Consider the following 20,697-nt stretch of genomic DNA (forward strand, 5'->3'; position numbering starts at 1 on the left):
TAACATATTTCAAACTTTTCATAGATTTCCTAACACATCAAAGGAAACAAAGGTAAGAATAGAAAAAGAATGGGACACACAAGCTCCACTCTAGTGGTTTTTCAAAACTTCAAGCACGAGTTGTAAGTATTAGTAAATGAAAAATTATATCAATTATTTTATATATTGTGATGGGAAATGCTAGGATAGACTAGCTTGTCTATGCTCTTGATCCTCAACTTGGATCTCAGTGTTCCTCCACACCAATATATGATGCAAAGTAACATGCTTTGGAAGCACCAACAAACTCCTAGCACCTTGGAACAACTAAGAAATTCAAGTTATCACCCCAGTCCCCTGTTCTCCACAAGAATAATCAAGGCTTGATTCACCTTCAAACAAGGAAGTAATCTACTATTACAACTACTCCTTTAATTCATGGACCCAACTCATCACATAAGGCTACATACTAGTTACTTCTCCCTTGTACCATTCAAGGCCTCATACACCGAATCTTGACACCAAGTGTTTTGGCAACTTTTGTATTTCCTTTTGATATTTTAACTACCCTCCATTGTTTGATGAAACAATGCAAGTAAAATTTACCATACCACACAAAAATGTAGGGCTCAGAGTTCAAGAGATGCCTCACAGAAGAGGATAAGAGAATTGGCTTCCAACAAGGCTATAGAGGCATGGCTGAACAGCTACGAGCTGAAATCAATGTGGAAGGTTCTAACAATGATGCATTTGAGCCATAGGTAAATAAGCTAAATGAAATTTATTTCAAATTCAATACTTTACCAATTAGTCTATTTGATGTCAAGTCCCAATATAAAGTGAGTATATCTATTTTAAGCAAGCAATGATAACAATACATAGGATGTTGGAATGCAACCTGCCAATCCTTCTACACAATCTATGGATGTTGAAGGTTCCCATGATGTGCATTCCAGTGGTGGAGGTATATATTTGCTATTAAATTTTTTATATGTAATTGCAATTGGTGTTTGGATTAACCTAACATTTTGTATAGCAGTTGTAGAGGATCGAAGGGTCGATGTTCATGAGCGAGTTGATGTTGAGTCTAGACAAAATGATGTGGTCAAATCAGGTAAAGAGTACCACAGGTATGTTATTTAAAATAATTAAATACTTGTAACAATTATAATAAATTATTTTTAACTTAACTCTTTTATTTGTTAGTGCAGAGGACCCCCCTTTACAATAGCATAGGAATTTGAGATCATCAAGAACAGAGAACAAAACAACTAATGAGGGGGGAATTGATGATCACACTAATGCTCCTCTTAGAGCTTACATAGAAAAAAGAAATGATTGTCATCTACATACCTTAATTGATAATGACTGAATTTTATGTCTTAATGAATTTAATTATGTGCTAATGAATGTTCATGAATTATGTTTTAATGCAAAATATTGATGAATGTTGCATGTTAATGAATCTAATGTGTTAATGAATGTTATCATGTGATATTGATTGAATGTTACATTTTATTAATGGTTGAAAGAATGAATGAATGTTAGATGTTAATGGAGAATGTAGAGTGATGTTAGGGGCAGGGGAGTGGGGCCAAATGACCTTCCACCTTCACATGGTTGGCCCTGTTTAGTAGAGAATATTAAAATATTCTCGAAACAAAGTGAAGCTCAATAAGATACTAAATATTTCTCTATTTTGTCCTATGTTTATACTATTTTCCTTTGCATCTAAGGCTTCATGCTTTGAACTATCATGACATTCTAAACTTGTAGCTTTTTAATTGCATCCTTGGATCTCAGCACTATCTTGGGACTGTGTTATTTGAATATGCTGTTGCTTGGAAGAGGTTATTTTAAGCAAAGGGAATTAGGATTTGATCATATTAGATAGCTTTCCTAAAAAATATATCTAACTCTTGGGCTTCAAATCAATTGTATCCATGAGTTCATGGTCAGATACAAAGCTTACCTCCAAGTTCCAAATCTTCCCACCCATACTCTCTAAATTTTATATCGAATGGGCCCTTTGTCAGTTCACTAAGCATAACTACTGCTTGTGCCAAGAGAGTCCAAGATATTGCAATATGGATTCAATGTTTAATCTTTTCGATCCAACTATCTTCCCATTCAAGCCTATCCTAACTAGATTTGTATCCTTAGCATTCAACAAAGTTATGAATTGTATCCTCATTTTTTTTTCTAAATTTCACCATAGTTTCCTAGTAAGGTATTTTATACAAGCCGTTTCTTACAACTTTTACTTAAAAGAGCTATTATTGTTCATGGCTTTCTTAAACATTGTTTCTTGTTTATTTACTGAAGTTAGCTTGGGTTGTATCTTGATATGTTTTGTGTATTTATTTTAGTGAAAGTTGCAAAGGGCTAATATAAAATTACATTTAAAAAAAAGCAAATGTAAGCCAAATTTCATGGAGCTCCCTAATCATTTGTTGTTATGAAATTTTGCTATTTCAAACTATGATAATAAATTATAATATCTGAATTTTGTGTTATTTTGTCATGCTTTCTGTTTATGGTCTCAATGTTTCTTTTAAACACAAACTAGTTTCTTATTTCAGTTCTAAGGTGATAGGGAACAAATTACTACCCAAGCATGCCCCTCTAGATTCAAGGGTGTTCATGAAATTCACAAAATGGATTTTTGTTTTTTTGTTGTTGTGATTTAACTTCTAAAATGTGAAGTTAAAAACTAAATAGTAAATTTTTAAAGTATTATCATGATAGTTTGATGGTTAGGCTTTGTTTTTGACAGGAAGAATGTAGAAAGGTCTCAACAGAAGGGCAATAGAAATGGTTGGAACTTTCAAATAAATTTCATGATGCAATTAAGGTTTGTTCTATATCTGAATTTGATTTTCTGATATACAGATAAGACATCTACACATTCTAATTCTCATCATGATATTTACGTTTTATTTTCCCCGGGTTGATTGTGAAGTACAAGCCTACTATGCCAGTAATTTATGTTGTCATCCCAAGATTGACAACAAATCAACTGAGATGGGGCTTTACGGGTGCATTTTAGGTATGCTATACATATTAAAAAAGAAATTTGTTCTATTTTTCTTCTACCTGAGTGACATGGATTAAAAATCAAAGAAGCTTTATTATTTTGTGTAAGTTTTTGTTGAAATCATTCAAGTGACATTAATTAAATAAAGAATGATGAGATCAATACATACATCTTATAAAATTATGATGTTGCACATCTCAAAAAAATTTGATCCAATTACATATATCAGTGTATTCAATCTAATGCCACATCATTGCAATCTTTCTTCATAATATTTTTTTCATCGAACCTTCCCAATTTTAATGGCTTTTGCTTCCATGGTTTCACTACTTCTATATTTGTATAATCTATTTCACTACATGATATTGTAGTGCACAAAATATATATTGCACATTCCTAATCCACCATAGCTGGAAAAGTGTGTGCATGTTCAAGAGATTGTTTCTATCATAGTTTATCTTTATAAGAAAGCTTCTAAAAATAGAAATTTAAGGAATCAATTCTAGCAAAATCGTTAATACTCAATTATTTAAGCAACATAAATATGACATATCAAGGCTTGGGAAGAAGTGAGGCAAAGGGAGGAGACAAGGGAGATGAAGCTTCTAGCAACGTCATTCTCAACTACCTCCAACATCAAACCAAATCAAGACTCTTAAACCCTACGTAACTTCATTTGGTCACATCTTATATTTGAGTAGGATGGTGTCTTATTAGTGCTCCTTCCATTATTTCATGATATATTATTATCAAGCCATCCAATTGGCTATAGGAAAAAGATGATTCCTGAACAATCGAATTAGCAATACGGTCGATCTATATTGCATTTGGACACTTGGTTTGAGGTTCATCTCATGAATTCCCATTTATCATAGGATCTTTATCTGATTAGACCTCGATAGAAAACATTGAGATTTTCTAAGCCCCAAGCCCAAATCATGCAAGCTTTAATCTCCACATATCATAAAGCTTGTATATAGAGCTGAGCATTCTCACACCATCTGAGAGCTAATGTAGGTGAAGCTTCTAGCTAGTGGATGGTCAACTCTATATGTCGACTTTATGATATGTGGAGATTGAAGCTTGCATGATTTGAGCTTGGGGCTCAGGAAATCTCAATATTTTCTATCGAGGTCTAATCGGATAAAGATCTTTTGATGAATGGGAATTGATGAGATGAACCTCAAACCAAGTGTCCAAATATAATGCAGATTGATCGTATTGCTAATTTGATTGTTCAAGAATCATCTTTTTCCTATAGCTGATTGGATGGCTTGATAATAATATATCATAAAATAATGGAAGGAGCACCAATAAGACACCATCCTGCTCAAATATAAGATGTGACCAAATGAAGTTACATAGGGTTTACGAGGTTTGATTTGGTTTGACATAGTTGGAAGCTAGCAATTTTTTTTTTTTTTGTTTTACTTTTTCTCTGTTGTTATTGTGATATCAACCACATGAATTGTGATGGGTTTGTTATAGTAGCGATGCCCAACTGCCATCACAATTGCAAGGGTGTCCATCATAATTGAAACATCAGCCACAAACATTGTGATGGGGTTGCTATAGAGGTGATTCCCAACTAGCATCACAATTTCCAAGATGTCCATCATAATTGTGACATCAGCCACAAGCATTGAGGCAGGGTTGTTGTAGCGGTGATGCCCAATTGCCATCGCAATTGCTAGGGTGTCCATTGCAATTGTGACATCAACCACAAGCATTGTGATGGGGTTGCTATCACAATAAAGTTGTTGCATAGTGGAAAATAGGCGTCGTGATTGTGACAGTATAGGATAGACATCATAATTTGCAACTAAAAGATAGCGATGTCTATGATTTTCGCAGTGGTAACACATTTCTGTCGTAATTGTGACACATAGCCATCACAAAATTATGCCAAATGTATTAGTGTATTCATTAGATGAGCTCTCAAATTGAACACATACATGATATTGCTTAAATATGTTGAATTTATGGTTAAGACAACTACTAATACATGGAAAACATCTATTAGTTGCATCAACCCAATGACTATTTTGTGCATGTTGATGACAAGGATGATGATAATGAGGAAGAAGAAGTAGAAACAAAATATGATGAGATGGATGATGTAAAACTTGATGATAGGGAAGAATAGGATGCTGCTAGAAGAATCCTTCTAGAAATACAAGGTATTGAGGAATTAGATGTAGATAAAATTATAGCCGCATTCATGGCTTCATTTCCTCACTATCCAAGACTAGCCTTAATGCAATTAGGCTTTGAGAGAGCTTCTACCTAGTTGGTTGTGGATACCACTTCTACACCAAGCATCCAGCCATGATTTGGACCTATTCAACTCAGTGAGCTACATTGATTGAAGTTCCCAACACTTCATCTATCGAGTAGCAAGTTCCTCCATCTTTAGGCTTGACCAAGTAGCAACAAGGAATTCTTATTTTTAATACCATCACTACAATTTTTTCTAGTCTATCTATTTCCAATATTGTTTCTATTCCAAGTAGTATAGTGACAATTGAGAACAAGTCTCAATTGAGCATTAAAGTCTTAGATAAAGGAAAATAAGTTTTTTTCTACCATTCTAAAAGAAAAGGGTAAATAAGAAGAAATTATTCTAGATGACGACATAGTTATTCTAAATTGGGATATCTCTACCCTCGCACCTAATCAAATGAATAACGTAGGTGAACTATTACAAAAGAGAGTTAAGAACAAAAGCTTAGAAAAGAAAAGGGGAAAAAACTCAAGTTCTTGAGGATATAAAAGACATATTTGTAAATGCTATGAGTATTGAGGTTGATAGTACACAACCTATTCTTGATTAGCTTACTGAAATTGTAAAAAAATTAAATGAAGATCTAAATGGATAGGATAAGCTACTACAAAAGGCTGAAAGGAAATTTGAGAATAGAGTATTGGAACAAGTTGAATAGAAAATTGCAATAAATGAAGTAGAGTATTCTACTATTCTTTTTTCATTGGAAACATCCATTAATAATGTCATTTCATTATTTGTTAAGTTGTGTGAGACATCTATATTCACTAAAGGAATTAAGGATAAACTATCCAGGATAGATGAATATATGAAGGAAAGTGTACACTAGCTATCACTTGACCCAAGTTATAGTTCTGCACATTTCTCAAAGATTAGATATCTAAAAAATCTATAGGAAGAATTATTAAGGGAAGAAGTTAGAATCAAGGCCACACTTATAGAGATTCAGGGCATGATTCTTACCAACATTAATGCATTGTAGAAAAAAATTGCACATGAAAAGACTCTCATCCATGACAACAACTTCTCCATAGCTGACCACATCATGGCATTATCAACAGAAGTTATGATTACCTTTCATGCTAGAAATATATTAGAAGAAAATTGGGACAAGACAATGACATTGATTTTAAAAGTACATTCTGAGTTCTTGTCACATTTTGGTATTAACCTATAAATATTATTAACCTTTTTCATTTATGTCAAAGAGGGGAAGAATACTATATTAAAGATAAAAAGGGGAGAGTAGTATTGGTAAAGGAGAAGAAGTATACTATAATCTATCAGATATGTGTATAAATGAGATATATGTATGGGGAGTAGTATAGTATTATATAGTATTATATAGATACTAGGTGCATCTGTTAGCCAATTTGGATCCCATGTTTAGGTAGAACATTGAAAGTGAGGATTTTCCCATGAGCCACAAGCCACCAAAAATAGTTTATTTTTTGTGGCAGGTTATAGGTTATTTTCCCATTTTGACCCAAAGAAAGCATTTGTTAATTCTGCAAAAATACTTGTTATTGGACTAGAAACTTTCATTCCTACTTTCATTTCAATATTTAATCAAAATTTTAAATCTATAGTGATGCTCATGTTGCTCTATTTTGATCAGAGGAGAGGTTGCAGGTATGTTAAAGTCACAATTCCAGTGATGATCACAATTTATGCTCCCAATTTGGGAGATCATTGTAGGTATTAGAGATATAAATTTTATTCAAATAAAAATACTAATATAGTTGAATAGATTCTTTATGGAAGGATTCAAATGGATTGATTTTTTGGGTTGTGGATCTTGTAGCTAGAGACACTATAAAATCCCAGACCATATAGATCAAGGATTTCAAGAAAATTGCCAAGTTGATTACTATTGATTCGATTTGGAGTAAGTAATCCATGGAAAAAATAAATATAAAGATGATAGATAGGAATTTTGTACTTTTCATGCCAAGCTTTTAAATAATTATCAATGTACAATGATGTTGTGTGTAAATTTTTGTTCGATTCAATCCTAAGTGGGTTTTATTCCAGTTTATTCAAGGATAGGTTTTGATCAGGATATATCAATCTAGATGATTCAATCACTTTGAAATATTTAATGGCTCCTAGATAGGTGAATTCTAATATCAAATTTGTGTAACCAAATAGAGAAGTCAAATTCCTATTCTACAATAATAATTCTAGAATAGTAATTCTAGAATAACAATCCCCAATTATCAATTCCTATCCATGCTACCAAAAGAGAGCTTAACTAGAGTTTAAAATATTGGTTATTCACTACCTCCTTAATAGGAACCTCATCCTTCAAAATTTCTTCCCAAAATAGGCTATTTCTACCATTTCCTACTTGGGTATGACTACCTCTTCTAACTAGGCTTATGCTTTTCAGAATCTTCTTCCATAGTACAGAACTACCATTGGGTTATTATTGTTGAGGTAAGAACAAGAAGGCTCACAAGATGAATATTTAACCCTTAGGATTTTCATCCACTATTTATCTCCCTCAAGATTTAACCAACCTATTTTAGAGATGATATTTATTCATGCTTTTGAGAAATCTAACACCTATACCACCATTCACATTTGGCTCACAAACATCATTCTAGTTGATGAGAGTCATTCTCCTCTTTTCCTCAACTCCTGACCATAAAAATTCTTTTTGATTTTTTCTAGGATACTTTCCAACTTTGTAGGCATTATAGAAAAATATAGGAGGTAAACTCTAGAATTCTTTGAAGGTAAGCTTTAAGAAAGGGAGGTTGAGATACATATATGAGAGACTTTGGATTTGGAATTCCAATTTTGAAGAAATGATTCTTTGCATGTATTGTTGAGTATTAAAAAAGAAGAGTTTTATTTTATGAAAATTTATACATTCACTAGAAAAATTGGCATAGTTATCTAACAGGGTTTTCCGATTAGCTTCTCCAAAAAGCATAGTATAATCCACAAATTTCTCATGAGTAGTGGTGGGGATATTAGAGGTTACTTTGATAGAATAGATAGCCTTGGAGAGTTTTAGTCTATTTAGATTCTTACTAAGGACATTTGCCACAATTATAAAAAGGTAAGGGGAAAGGGGGTCTCCTTGTCCAAGGCCTCTACTAGTGGTGAAAAATCTTGATGGGGTACTATTGACAAGAACAACATAGCTAGTAAAGGTGACACAAGTCATAATCATCTTGTGAAACTTACCAAAGAAGCCAAATTTAGTTAACACTTTAGCAAGGAAAGACCATTTCACCCTATCATACACTTTATAAATGTTGAGCTTGAAAGCCATTATAGGTTTAACATTGGAATTCATAGAGTGTAAGGTCTCATGGGTCATAATAACTACATTGATAATATTCCTCACATTAATGAAGCCTTTCTAGCATGTTTAAAAGACTTTCCTCAAGATTGATTTCATCTTGTTCACCAGAACCTTGACAATATTTTTGTCAATAGTGTTATAGAGACTAATTAGGAAAAAGATTTCCATACAACAGGGGTCATTTTTTTTGGAATGAGCATAATGTAGGTTTGATTAGTTTTATTAATTATATTAATAGTTCTAAAGAAGTGACAGAAATATTTGAAAACATCCTCTCCCACAATTTCTCAGTCCCCTTGAAAAAAAGCTAGAGGGAACCCCTTATGGCCCAAATATTTAAAGCCTTGGAGGGAGAAATAAACAATTTTGACTTCTGCATACTCAACCTTTTTAGTTTATTTTCCTTGGGAGAAAAAAGATCATGAATATAATCTAGTAGATCATAGGAGTCTTCAACACCATCATTAGGACCACCCCTTTGATGAAAGTTATTAATGGTTTCATTATTGATATCAAATTCATCTATAACAACCTTATCATAATCCACTTTAAGGGATTTGATTATATTTCTATTCTTGTGTTGTAATGTTGTATGATGGAAGAATCTAGTGTTCATATCTCCTTTAGTAAGCCATTAGATCTTAATTTTTTTCCTCCAAAAAGTTTCTTCTTTGTCCATGAATGAGATCCATTGTTATCTATAAGATATTTCCAAATTTTGGGAGTCCAAGTCATTTATATTTTCTCACACTTTCTTCTTGGAGATCAGGGGTATCTCTGCAAGTCCTTTTTCTTCTCAAAAACATTTCCAGAGGATAATTTATTCTACTTCTTAACCTTATCTGTAACAACATCCAACTTAAATTTAAATTTTAAAAGAGGAGAAGAATTTGTTGGGGTCTTCCACCATCTATTAATTAGGTCTCTTAACTTACCATTGGATTGCCACATTATCTTGAATCTAAAAGGGTCAAATTTCTTTTTTCCTACTTTCTTTTCAATAAGAAGAGCACTATGGTCTGACCCTATTCTATGTTTGTCCTATAGGAAGAAGTCATCAATATTACTCTAATTAGGTGATAGAGAAAACCTATCCAATCAGACCTAGATAAGGCTTTTGACCTGTCTCTAGTTGGACAAAGTAAGCCTCACCCTTTTGTGGTCTAGATCTAATAAATTAGACACTTGATAGAAGTCTTTGAGGTCTACCATACTACTAGTGAAGCCTTTAGAGCCCCCTAATTTGTCTAAAAGGAGAAGAGGAATATTGAAATCACCACCAGGCATCCATTTTATATGCTAGTTATTCCACATCATATTTTCTAGGGATTCTTATTGTTTCTTGCCTTTTCCCTTAGAGTTTGAAGCATGTATGTTCACTAAATTCTAGTACCAACCTATAATAATATCATGGAAAACTAAAATAACTGAGTTCACATTAGTGTGAAAAAGAGTACTTGAAATTTTGTTCACATTCCAAGTGATAGCCAAACCTCTAGAAGCACCATTGGCCTTCTAAGAGACCTAAGAATCTATTGGCCATATGTAGGGCATTGCCTTGTCCAAATTATCTTTACTCAGCTTAGTTTCTTTAATGAGAAGCATATCAACCTTAGAATCAACTAATTCACTTTTCAGCATATGCTACTTAACATGGTTGTTCAATCCTCTCAAATTCAAGAAAAGTATTCTTACCATGATAACAAAAGGAAAACCTGTCTAGTTTCTAAAACAACAAAACCCTTTGGCCCAAACTTTTGGTTTACAGCCAAGAGGGGCCCCATTGCCTATCAATATACTCTAGGGTCCCTCATCCCTTTAGTAGGTCCTTTCACTCCTAGTTTTTTTCCACTCTTTTGTCATTACCCACATATTTTTTATTCCTCTTGTTTTTCTTGTCAACCACTATCCAAAATGCCTCTTCCAACATTGTAGAATCATAATCACCATATGTCCCCATTCTTGTGTTAGGATAAACTAGCTTAGGTCCCTTCAAGTTTGAGGAAACGTGACCACCAAATGGCACTCAAAAAGAGGATACTATCCTAGGGATAACCATAGAAATATAGGATTTTCCAATAGGTGATCCAACAAGGGATGAGGTATTTATTGGCCCAATACATTCAAAAGAGGAATCCTATCAAGTCCCAACCAAAATATGATGTAGGACTGCTCTACTACCACTAACAAAGGTATGCTCTGATACCACTGATGAAGGGCCAACACCACCCTTACAAACTCACAACCAAGATCACAATAATATGGAGATAGAGAGATGAAAAAAATGCTTCATAAAGCATCCATTAATACTTGAAATCCATTAGAAGAGATTACATTTGAAGAGCTTACAATGCAAGAACTTCTATTTCTCGAACTTCCATTAGAAGAGCTTCCATTTCTCGAACTTCCTTACAAGAGATTACATACAAAGAGTTTCTACATGAAGAGCTTCTATTTCTCCAACTTGATTACAAATGATAATAAGCCTTGCTTAAATAGGCACTTCTAACCCAAGACATTACAAACACAACCAATGTGGGATAAAAGGTAAATACAACTACCTTTAAATAAATATTAAATTCCCACTCAAATACAACTAAGCACCCAACAAATATTAAATACATGATTTATCCAAAATTTAAATACATGATTTATCCAAAATCTTCTAGAATTTTCACCTACACACCTCGATTAATGGAATGACAATTATTTTTCTTATTTTTCTATTTATGCCACCTATGCACCTTGAAAAGAGAAATTCCTCTTTTCTCTTTTTTTCCTCCATTTTTCAATTTTTATTATTTTTCCTTCTATTTTCGTCACTTTCTCTCTCCTCCACAATTTTTTTTTTTTTTTTCCTTTCTTTTTTCTTTTATCTTTTTTTTTTGTTTTTTGTGAATAAATAATTTTTCCATTCAAGATGCTCCTGCATCAGACTCCCTTGGTAGATAGAAAAGTGTGTCCCACACTTTGATGCCAAAAGAAAGATATAGAACCATCTTCATCTTCACCACAAGCTTCCAACTCAATAAGGACAAGGAAACCAACATACAAATCTTCCACATTTTTTTTTTGCTGATGCATGATGCTCCTGCATCCGACTCCCATGGTAGGAAATTTTTTGTGAATATAGATTCACAAAATGAAGTAGTCGATGTTGATATATATAATTTTTTTTCTCTTCCTCCAACACATTGCTGGAACAAGTATCTGGTGCCGATATATTGCATTGTGGTCAATAGAGAACATCTATATCCTTTTAAGTGAAGGTTCTCACAGTTAGAAGAGTGCAAGGAAATATGGTCCCTAGGATTATATCCTTGAGCCCTAAGGGTTTTATAAGGTGCAAGGATAGACATTAAAACCTTGGGAATTAGGAAAAGGGGAATGTCCATACTCATCAAGGTGAAAAATCTACAGTGGTGGGCTAGAAATAACTTCCCTCGATCTATTAGCTAGAGCCATAGTAGGAGATTCTAACATAGACAACATGGTAGTACAGTTCACATCTAGATTCCCAAACTTTTTACATGTCAAATAGAACAAATATTCCTTCTCATAGAATAAGGTTTGGACATAGGATGTTGGCTTGGATTCAATCATGAGTTCTATAGGAAGAACTTGATTAATTGTGACACTGACACACATCCTAGCAAAAAAGAGACAAGCTTTTTTTTGGGTAACTTTTTCAACTTCTAGAAGTGATCTAAAGGAATCTACTATACCTATCAAAACCTCATTATTCCAAAAATCCAAGCGAAAACCTAATAGTTTTACACACTGGGGCATGATTTCCTAAGTCAAGGATTGGGTCCATCTTAGGTTTCCATTTGTGAATATTAAGGATATTCCCTAGGTTCCCTACAAGAGACCAATGGTTGTTTGTGAGAATATAAGAGAGGTCCTCTTGGTAGACAAATGAGAAAACAAATTATTTTTTTACTAAGTTACTAATGTTAAAGCTCCCTTTAAGGGAGTGAGTCAAGTTTTCCAACTGCTTGAGTTCTTCCACTAAAGGCCTAAATAGGGAGAACTTCCCAACTAGGGTAAGCCCTAAATAATTCATTATTATATCAATAATATCATCAGGAAAAGAGATGGTATGACCAAAGAGGCAACAAGAGCTTTAACCTAGGGGGGCACGAGAATACCCAACACCTTCTCAATAGAGAAAACATGAAGGATAGGAGGGTTAATGAGGGAAGAAGAGAAGTGATGGGCTTGGTCTACTAAGTCAATAGAGAACATCTATCTCCTTTTAAGGGAAGGTTCTCAAACTTAGAAGAGTGCAAAGGGAATGTCGTCCTTGGGATTATATCCTTGAACCTTAAGGGTTTTATAGGGTGCAAGTATAAACATGAAAACCTTGGGAATTGGGAAAAGGGGAACCTCCATCCTCATCGAGGTTGGGACATCTACAGTGGTGGGCTAGAAATAGCTTCCCTCAATCTATTAGCTAGAGCCATAGTAGGAGATTCTAACATAGATAACTTGGCAATACAATTCACATCCAAATTCCTAAACTTTTACATGTCGAATAGAACAAATATGCCTCCTTATAGAATAGGCTTTGGACATAAGATGTTGGCTTGGATTCAATAATGAGTTCTATAGGAAGAACTTGATTAATTGTGAGACTGACACACATCCTGGAAAATAAGAGACAAGCTTTTGTTTGGGTGACTTTTTCAACTTCTAGAAGTGATATGAAGGAATTTTCTATACCTATAAAAACCTCATTATTAAAAAACTCCAAGGGAAAACCTAACAATCTTACACACTGGGGCATGATTTTCCAAGTCAGGGGATGGGTCCATCTTAGGTTTCCATTTTTGAATATTAAGGATATTCCCTAGGTTCCCTACAAGAGACCAATGGTTGTTTGTGAGAATATAAGAGAGGTCTTCTTGGTAGACAAAGGAGAAAAAAAATAATTTTTTTACCAAGGTACTAATGTTAAAACTCCCTTTAAGGGAGTGAATCAAGTTTTCCAACTACTTGAGTTCTTCCACTAAAGTCCTAAATAGGGGGAACTTGCCAACTATGGTAAGCCCTAAATAACTCATCATTATATCAATAATCTCATTAAGAAAAGAGATGGTATGACCAAAGAGGCAACAAGAGCTTTTACCTAGGGGGGCATGACAATACCCAACACCTTCTCAGTAGATAAAACATGAAGGATAGGAGGGTAAATGAGGGAAGAAGAGAAGTGATGGGCTTGGTCTACTAGATCAACAAAGAACATCTATCTCCTTTTAAGGGAAGGTTCTAACACTTAGAAGAGTGTAAGGAAATATGGTCCCTGGGATTATATCCTTGAGCCCTAAGGGTTTTATAGGGTGCAAGGATAGACATGAAAACCTTGGAAATTAGGAAAAGGGGAATCTCCATCCTCATTGAGGTTGGGACATCTACAGTGGTGGGCTAGAAATAGCTTCCCTCGATCTATTAGCTAGAGCCATAGTAGGAGATTCTAACATAGACAATTTGGCAGTACAATTCACATCCAAATTTTTGAACTTTTTATATGTCAAATAGAAAAAATATGCCTTCTCATAGAATAGGCTTTGGACATAGGATGTTGGCTTGGATTCAATCGTGAGTTTTGTAGGAAGAACTTGATTAATTGTGACACTAACACACATCTTGGAAAATAAGAGACAAGCTTTCGTTTGGGTGATTTTTTCAACTTCTAGAAGTGATTTGAAGGAATTTTCTATACCTATAAAAAACTCATTATTCCACAACTGCAAGGGAAAACCTAGCAGTCTTACACAGTGGGGCATGATTTCCCAACTCAAGGGTTGGGTCCATCTTAGGTTTCCATTTGTGAATATTAAGCATATTCCCTAGGTTCCCTATGAGAGACGAATGGTTTTTTGTGAGAATATAAGAGAGGTCCTCTTGGTAGACAAAGGAGAAAACAAATAGTTGTTTTACTAGGGTACTAATGTTAAAACTCAATTTAAGGGAGTGAGTCAAGTTTTCAACTGGTTGAGTTCTTCCACTAAAGGCCTAAATAGGGGGAACTTCCTAACTAGGGTAAGCCCTAAATAATTCATTATTATATCAATAATCTCATCAGGAAAAGAGATGGTATGACCAAAGAGACAACAAGAGCTTTTACCTAGGGAGGCAAGAGAATACCCAACACCTTCTCAATAGAGAAAACATGAAGGATAGGAGGGTCAATGAGGGAAGAAGAGAAGTGATGGGCTTTGTCTACTAAGGCAACCACAAACATAGGTGAACAAGGGTATCCACCATGGCCAACCAAAAGTAGCATTTGTTCTTGAAACCACCAATCAAATTTTTAATAAATCAAAATAATTTATAAAGAAAATAATAATCATCATACTGAGATAGATAATAAATGGAAATTGTTTAAAATGATCATTTTATTCATACATAATAAATTAAATATAAGGTAATCATAATTTTTAGTTTATTTAAAATAATTGTTGCTAAATTTTATTTTATTATTTTAAAATTATTTTATTGATAAAAACCTTTATTTTGAAGTAATTTTATTTATGGATAAGATAAAAAAATATTAATTTTTTTTTACTAAGAATAAAATGGTACGAAAAAGTTAGCTTTCTGCCAATTAAGAAGTGATTCTTCTCTAGTAGGGATAGGGTAACAGATCAATAAATGTATATGGTCATTCCTAGGGATAGTGCTTCAAAAATTCAAGCTTGCAATCACTATAAATTGGAGATATGAGATTCTAGCACAACCTGTTATTACATCTAGAGGCTAGCGGCTTAGTGTTTAGTGTATGAATTTGTATGGCTTAGTAGCATATTCAATCTACAACTTCTATGTTTGGAATAAATTTCATATTTATGCAAAAGAAAGAAATACATATTCTCAATCTGTACCACCAACAACTAAGTGTGAACAAAAAGCATTGAAAGTGATTTGGCGGTCAAACTATATATACATTAGAAATGATTTATTTTACTTGGCTAATTGGATGTGTGATCTTAAGTAATCCAAAAAATAAGCAATAATTTCTATACATAGCCACTAACCCATTGACAAAGAGAAGAAAACCCCTCCAACTATGAATTAGGGAAGTTTACAGATAGTTTTATTGCAAACAATCAGATCCATTGATTGTGAGTAACCCATGCACACTTGATAATCATAGAAATTTTTTGCAACACAAATTTTAGCACAAATTTGACACATGATTATAAGGAAATACCTTCCAAAAAAAGTTCAAATATAAACATCAACATCACATTAAAAGGATTTATTCCATGATTAAAAAGTTTTGACATCCATCCTACACTACTTCATTTTTACAGTTACAAATCTACATACATCTAAATAAAACTCTACAAGATTGGTGTCCAATAACACATCAAATAATTTTCTTCTTGCACATGCTTATAAAAACATAACCTAAAGAGGGAAAATGGCTCTATAATATGATAGAGAGAATTTTGATGTGAAATCATATGTATACTTTAATAAAATTAAATATGCTAAATTGTTCACCTTATCATAAAAATTCTTGAATTTCTCCAAAAAATTGATGATGCTATCTAGAACATTAAAACAACAATAATTTTTCATCCCTCCATCTATAAAACTACATTAAGCCAAAATAAAGTGGAAGACAATGCAATAAAAAAGCAAACAAATTTCTTTATAAAAACCAAATATTCAAAGAAAGACTAGTGCAAGAACCCAAAAGATAATCCTCCAAGACCTCCAATCATGAAAATAAAGGATAGGAATCACACCACATTAACAAGAAATTATAAGAGAATCTCCTAATCATTATCAATATACACAATGAAGAATGTTGGTTTGAGTGCAAGGACCAAGGCATTTTTTCCATTCTACAATAGACCTCAAATGAGGGATCCTAAACTAACAAAATGACTAGAAATCTTCTGTAGGCAATAGGTAAGTATATCCTCCATGTCAAATCATCTGGCTTATTTTTATTGTAGAAATAATTAGAGACAAATTTTTGTTAGGTCCTCTTTTCATTTATAAAGGGTTTAGAGTTATATATATATATATATATATATATATATATATAATAGTCCCCTAGCTTTGCTGAGGATTTTGTCAAACACCATAATCTACCAACTTGGGTGGTAATTAAATCCATACCATTAAACTACTAAAATTCTAAATTATCAAATGTATAGGGTCTACAATCATAGAATTCCATCACATAAATGCTAATTAAAGAAAAGAAAATGATGTTAAGATTTTAGTCTATATTAAACTAAATCATCATAATTCTAAACCCATAAAATATTTACTAACAATCTAAACATAACTTTCAAATAGTGAAATTTTAAGGCCATATACATGACATAGTGCTAATAGAAAGGAATGACAATAATGCAAGATTCACATATATAGGAAAAATACCGAATATTAAATTAGATATCATGAATCCTGCCAAGAGAAACTATGATAAGACAACAAAAATCCAAGGAAATATGCAATCTTAGTCTTTTGATAATCATGCAACACCAGATCAAAAAAAATAGGCAAGAAAGGATGAAGTCTGGCAAGTGAAATATATTTCATGAAAGAAGTGCTTTAAGTGGGAGAAATAGTGGAAGAAATAGAGAAAGAGAACTATGATAACTCAATTAACCGTAATAATCTTAAGAATAAATCCCAAGAGGGAGATCAAGTAGATTTCCAAAATATCACAAGAAGAAAGGAAAATCTTAGTGATAATAGATTTGAGAAAGATGGAATCACTAGCTTGGAAGATAATATCAAGAAACTCCAATAGTGTGAACAATGCAAAACTCAACAATTATTTATTGAAGACATTAAAGGAAATCTAAAGCTTTATAAAAATTTTGACTAAGGATTTAATTCTCATTCAAAATGATTTGATAAATGAAATAGTTTTATGGGAGGAAGCACACAAAGAGAATCTATTATTTCAAACCCATACAACATTAATGGAGAATATGGCCATTCAAAGGAGATTGTCTAAAAGTGAGCATTTTCAATCCAAAGATAGATTTAAAAATCACAGTTAAGAAATAACTAATAAAATAAGTTCTCCAAAGCTTCCTGATAATAAGAAAAAGATTTCAAAACTATAGATTTTATGATAGATATATTGGAAAACAATATAGTAATACTGTAGGAAAAACACAACTCTAACATGGTTTCAAAATCTCTTTTGGATGAAGTTGACTTAGATAAAGAAGAATTTTTAAGGGACCTTGATTATAAATTAGAAGATGAAAAAAGTGAAGAAGTGATAAAGGAGAAAAGTTGGATACTTGAAAAAATCACGAAAATGGGTATGGAGGAATTGATTCTGATGAGGATTTAGAGGATAATATAGAAAAACACAATTTAGCAAGAATAAAGAATATAGTGTATCAATATCAGATAAAAATAAAACCTTAGAAATTCAATTAAGATTGGGGGAAGGTAAACATCTAGATATAATAATACTAATAATAATAATAATAATAAAAGAGTTAAAAACAATATCCATTCCAATCTTTTGAGAAAAACTAAGAAAAATGAGAAGGATCTTGTAGATATATTCCTATTCAAGTAGAGACATTTTTAAGAGAATGTAAATTGATAAATCAAAAAATGTTTCTAGATAATTAGAATTTGGATAAGCTAGATGGGAATAAAGTAGGAAAAATCTAGAATTGGGAGGAATTTCAGATCTAGGACAAAAAAAATCTATCAACAAGTTATGGACAAAATAGATAGAACAAATAATATAAATAAGAACATAGTAGATAGACATAAGGATGGGGATGATAGAGGAATTAGTAACAAAATTTTGAAAGAATTAGAAAAGGAATATTTAAATTAAGAGGAAGATGAATCTATAGCTACAAGTGTGAAGAACACTAGAAAAAATATAGATAACCTTAGTATTATAGAAAATTTGGAAGGCATAGAACACCCAAAATGAGGAAAACAAAGCAAAAAAAGTGGAAGGAAATTATTAATTGAACTTAGAGTAGCCACAGGTCTGGCTAATAACCAAAAAAATATTATGTTGACCTTAAAGGCAATCTTATTACTGTATATTAGTGCAAAACACTTACTTATTCATAAGGCAAAGTTGGTCGATCTACACTACGATAAAGCCACAATGGAGGCCAAGTTGTAATAAGTGTACATGGTCAGTTTGTGCTGAGTAGAGTATATTCATGGAGTAGTTAGTTATTTCCAACACTAGCACAAAAACAACAATATATTACTAAATAAACTACTAAAACTTGCAGATTTGTGACTAATTTTGATCATGTGATCAATGGTAGTTTGTTACCAAACATTTATCTCCCAACCAAATTTATGACTAAACTATAATCATTGATTTAGTCATTTATTGTTGTTACCTAGTAGTTTATATGGTAGTTTATTTGGTAGTTTTGGTGCTTTATTTGGTAGTATATTTGGTAGTTTGTTTGGTTGTATATTTGGTATTTGATTTGGTAGTTTATTTGGTAGTACATTTGGTAGTATATTTGGTTATATATTTGGTAATTTATTTGGTAATTTGTTTGGTAGTTTATTTGGTAATTTATTTAGTCATTAATTGAGTCATATTAGAGCATGATAGAATCGACACACCATCCTCCTACTTGTAAAGTAGCTCCTCTTCCTTTCAGCTAGTACCCTTTAAAGAATAATGCAAAAAATTTACAATTTTTTTTCCCAACATTAGATCTACCATGATAATGGTCACTGTAACATGATATACTCTTCTCAAAGAACACAAGCTTTAGTTATTATGGAAAAAAATCTAAATCTCTAAATTATTGTAGTGATAGACTCTTATAAAATATAATTTCAAGCACTTTGGCCACACACAAATATTGTTTCTTGTGCTAACTTCTCTGAAAAAGATACAAATGATTATGCAATTAATGTCAAGAAAATAAACCTTTGCATTAAATAAAAAAATCAAACCCCATTAATTAATCAAATGTATTAAAAATTGAAAAACACAACTAATTGAAATACTCACTTTTAACACATGGAGGTTCCAAATGATCAAGTATTTCCTCTTCCTTATGCTAAGGTGGGTGGTAAAAATGTTTATTATAGCTCATGTTGACATTTATTGAACCTTAGTCTACAAACAACATAAAACTAGGAATTTGATAAAAATAAGGAAAATGAAAAGAAAGTTTTTATCAATGATCTCTAATTAGGTTATTCCAAGTAATAGGGAAAGTGGTGCCAACTCATAAATGTAACAAAGCTCTAAATAATATATTTATGATAAAAAAATTTTAAAAACCTATAACAAAAGGAGATAATGGACTAGTAAAGTTTGGTAGGCAATGGCTTGAAATTTTAGAAAACTTCAAAGCAAATGCGATTATTTGAAAGCATTTTTTACATCATGTAATCATTTTCTATAAGATATTTGAGAGTAGTTATAGAAGATGAATTACAAGCTTGGAGAAATGGATAGTTGACTTGCAATTGAGGGAAAAGAACTATTGTGAGAATTATTGTGTGAATAATATGCATGCCATTGTAGGTCCACTAGCTATTTTTCTTTTCATAGTCTCTACAACAATTGAGACTTTCTTGTGCTCATTGCAAAAATAGAGTCACTTCTTGTAATGAGAAAATGTAATCACCATAATAATACCAATGTCAAGAGCAAGAAAAAGACATGTAAAGTAGATGTACAGAGGACATGTTGAGTTATGTCAGTTCTTGTGATGACCTAAGGGACTATTTTGTACCTTCAACAATGCATTAGGATCAAATGCATGATTAGTTATATTGTTCAAAATACTAATGACATCTCTAATTTTTTGAGGTGCCAATATGTCATCCTCCCTCATTTATTGGCATAAGAAGAAATATATTGAGTCAGAAGAAAACCCTATAAATACAATATTTTCATTCTTTATAAAGTTTTAGAAGAACCCAACAAAAAAATTCTCTTAACAGTATCATGTATGATACTACAAAAAGTGTTGGAAAAATATTAATTTCTTTTCAATAAAATAAATAGACTTTCCTTGAAGGTACTAAGGCTACTCAAAATAAAATCTTGGCACCCTTATTGAACAAAAT

The 20,697-nt window shown here is 32.4% G+C and overlaps 1 pseudogene; it reads right to left on the reverse strand.

Moving 5' to 3' along the window:
- LOC149536432 (uncharacterized) overlaps window positions 1-20,697 on the reverse strand; it is a 94,159-nt pseudogene that overhangs the window by 48,951 nt on the left and 24,511 nt on the right.

The sequence above is a fragment of the Cupressus sempervirens genome, chromosome 10 (genome assembly GCF_028749045.1).
Source record: "Cupressus sempervirens isolate cs-2001-9-10 chromosome 10, ASM2874904v1, whole genome shotgun sequence".
In the NCBI taxonomy this organism is placed as follows: domain Eukaryota; kingdom Viridiplantae; phylum Streptophyta; class Pinopsida; order Cupressales; family Cupressaceae; genus Cupressus; species Cupressus sempervirens.